The following is a 3816-nucleotide window of genomic DNA, read 5'->3' as shown; positions in this document are numbered from 1 at the left end:
CGTCTATGGTGTGTAGTTGTGTAGTCTAAATTATTGTATATTTATTTTGATGTGCGTTTATTCGTGCATGATGAGACTAGTCGTAAGACAATAGTGACTTCATATAACACAGGATCACCTCAGGCCTAAAGTTTTACTTGTTTTGAAAGTTCTGCTGTTTCAAACTGTTAAGAACATGCAAACAAAAAGCTGTGAGAAATTTGACCCTAAAGCCAACTGCTGTTTTAATGAACATGCAGTATTACACTTTGATTGAAGAAAGTGTATTCATATAGTTACATTCTTTTCAGCTCACCCACTTCCTCAAATCTTGTGTAGTTTTACGTGAAAATTATTACTTGGAGATCACGTGGTAAACGCCACACGTGATCGTGTTATCAGACAGATCTTTATCAGACCTTCACGTGATCGTGTTATCAGACCTTCACGTGATCGTGTTATCAGACCTTTACGTGACTAGATCACTCACGTCAACATGTCTATTAGAACTTTTGTTGTCCATCTCTAAACAAAGTTTTATATCCAGTGTTTCTTCTAAATGGATCTTTGTAGTGGTAGTTAATCAGTTTCTTCTAAATGGATCTTTGTATGGTAGTTAACCTGGTAGTTAATCAGTTTATCAGATATCAGAAGGTTGGCAATACTACCTATTTGACAATACTACCTATTTAATGTCAGTTTCTAACAATTCCTAAGATCAACACACTTACCTGCTTTAGATTCGTTGTGTTATCAGAAGGTTGACAATACTACCTACTTAATGACATAATGTTTAAGTGCTATTTACATCGTTTCTAATAAGCGCTGAAACTAAATAGAAGGCCGCATCTTTGTTTGTTAGTGAGTGTAATAAGCTTTCAATGGAACAAACACCATGGTAATTTCTAACCGAGCTTCTAACACTAATAAAATGTAAATCTGTTTATTTATAAAAATTGTTACTTTCTTGATGCATTTGTAAAGAAAAATCTAAACATTTCTCTGAAGAGGTGCTTAGATATTAGTTTACTATGGTCGTGATGAAATATTTTAAAATGTATTCTCAACGTAATTAAAGTTGACGAATAGGCCAGAATAATCAAAACCAGTTAATAGTTATTTAAATTATTTCATTTCAGTTTGTGTTATTATAAACGTATAATTTTACATAAAATATACAATTAGAAAAACTATCTTCACGTTTCTTCATCTCCATACATTTTGAAACATTTCAGAGTAGCGTTCCTTTATAAAACATTAAATTATACCACGTGTCCTTGAAAGGGTTTAGATTAGCGTTCCTTTATAAAACATTAATTATACCACGTGTCCTTGAGAGGGTTTAGATTAGCGTTCCTTTATAAAACAAATTATACCACGTGTCCTTGATTTAGATTAGCGTTCCTTTATAAAACATTAAATTATACCACGTGTCCTTGAGAGGGTTTAGATTAGCGTTCCTTTATAAAACAAATTATACCACGTGTCCTTGAGAGGGTTTAGATTAGCGTTCCTTTATAAAACATTAAATTATACCACGTGTCCTTGAGAGGGTTTAGTTTAACGTTCCTTTATAAAACATTAAATTATACCACGTGTCCTTCAGGGTTCAGATTAGCGTTCCTTTATAAAATATTAAATTATACCACGTGTCCTTGAAAGGGTTTAGATTAGCGTTCCTTTATAAAACATTAAATTATACCACGTGTCCTTGAGAGGGTTTAGATTAGCGTTCCTTTATAAAACATTAAATTATACCACGTGTCCTTGTTTAGATTAGCGTTCCTTTATAAAACAAATTATACCACGTGTCCTTGAGAGGGTTTAGATTAGCGTTCCTTTATAAAACATTAAATTATACCACGTGTCCTTGAGAGGGTTTAGTTTAACGTTCCTTTATAAAACATTAAATTATACCACGTGTCCTTCAGAGGGTTCAGATTAGCGTTCCTTTATAAAACATTAAATTATACCACGTGTCCTTGAGAGGGTTTAGATTAGCGTTCCTTTATAAAACATTAAATTATACCACGTGTCCTTGAGAGGGTTTAGATTAGCGTTCCTTTATAAAACATTAAATTATACCACGTGTCCTTCAGAGGGTTTAGATTAGCCTTCCTTTATAAAACATTAAATTATACCACGTGTCCTTCAGAGGGTTCAGTTTAACGTTCCTTTATAAAACATTAAATTATACCACGTGTCCTTCAGAGGGTTCAGTTTAACGTTCCTTTATAAAACATTAAATTATACCACGTGTCCTTCAGAGGGTTCAGTTTTACATTCCTTTATAAAACATTAAATTATTCCACGTGTCCTTCAGAGGGTTCAGATTAGCGTTCCTTTATAAAACATTAAATTATACCATGTGTCCTTCAGAGGGTTCAGTTTTACGTTCCTTTATAAAACATTGAATTATACCACGTGTCCTTTAGAGGGTTCAGATTAACCTTCCTTTATAAAACATCGAATTATACCACGTGTCCTTCAGAGGGTTCAGATTAGCTTTCCTTTATAAAACATTAAATTATACCACGTGTCCTTCAGAGGGTTCAGATTAGCTTTCCTTTATAAAACATTAAATTATACCACGTGTCCTTTAGAGGGTTCAGATTAACCTTTTTTTATAAACATTAAATTTTAACACGTGTCCTTCAGAGGGTTCAGATTAACTTTCCTTTATAAAACATATTATACCACGTGTCCTTGAGAGGGTTTTAAAAAGTGAAGAACTGTAATATGTTTAAGAATCAATAGTACATAAAAATCTATAAAACTTGAAGATTTACTTGAATTAAAATATTTTGTGATGAGAATCACTATTTAGAGGAAAAACTGTTTTCATTCGTACAAGTACATTGTGTTTGATTATAACATTCTTAGTTAGCATGCGTTGTGTTAGTTTCTTATGTCGATAATACAGCAATTCTTTATAGTAAGTTTATTACGATGACGTAATACGTTAATCAGAATAATCTGGCTAACTAATGATGAGAAATTATATGTTTTAATAGTGTTATTTGGTTCGTTCAGTACCAACATCTAATACGTTAACCAGTATAATATGGCCAACTAATACGTTAATGAGAAATTAGATATTTTGATAGCGTTATTTGGTTCGTTCAGTACCAACATCTAATACGTTAATCAGTATAATATGGGTAACTAATGATGAGAAATTAGATGTTTTAATAGTGTTATTTGGTTCGTTCAGTACCAACATCTAATACGTTAATCAGTATAATATGGCTAACTAATGATAAGGAATTAGATATTTTGATAGTGTTATTTGGCTCGTTCAGCACAAGGATCTTGTACGTTAATATGAAAACTCTGGCAAACTGCTGGTCAGATACTTTAAATTATTTGGCTTGTTCAGTACCAGCACCTAATGTGTTAATCAGTTTAGTTTCGCTGACTAATTATGATAAATAAGATATTTTGGTAGTGTTATTTGGCTAGTTCAGTTCGAGAATGTAATACGCTAACCACTATAATGTGGGTCACTAATGATGAGAAATAAGATACTTTAGTAGGTTTAATACAGTGGTGCACAAAGGCCGGCCCGCCAAGTGGCCTGCGATGTCCAACGGAAAAGTCAAACATGGAGAGTTCGCGTCTGCGCGATGATTAAGTGCTATAGAAGAATATGCATTAGATTAGATAATGGATGGTTCCATATTGTGTCGAGCAATAAAGAAAATTTAATAAGCAACTCTCGTTAATGCATAAGTATGTAATCATTGGCGCAATGACGTAATATTCCCGTTAATGATGTCACTTGTTTGGTCCAGTACCTGAAGCTACTACATTAATTAATATAATCTGACTTAGTAA

Source organism: Tachypleus tridentatus, chromosome 9 (assembly GCF_004210375.1).
Source record: "Tachypleus tridentatus isolate NWPU-2018 chromosome 9, ASM421037v1, whole genome shotgun sequence".
NCBI classification, from domain to species: Eukaryota; Metazoa; Arthropoda; class Merostomata; order Xiphosura; family Limulidae; genus Tachypleus; species Tachypleus tridentatus.
The sequence above is the reverse complement of the archived record's forward strand: the minus strand, read 5'-3'. Positions refer to the sequence as shown.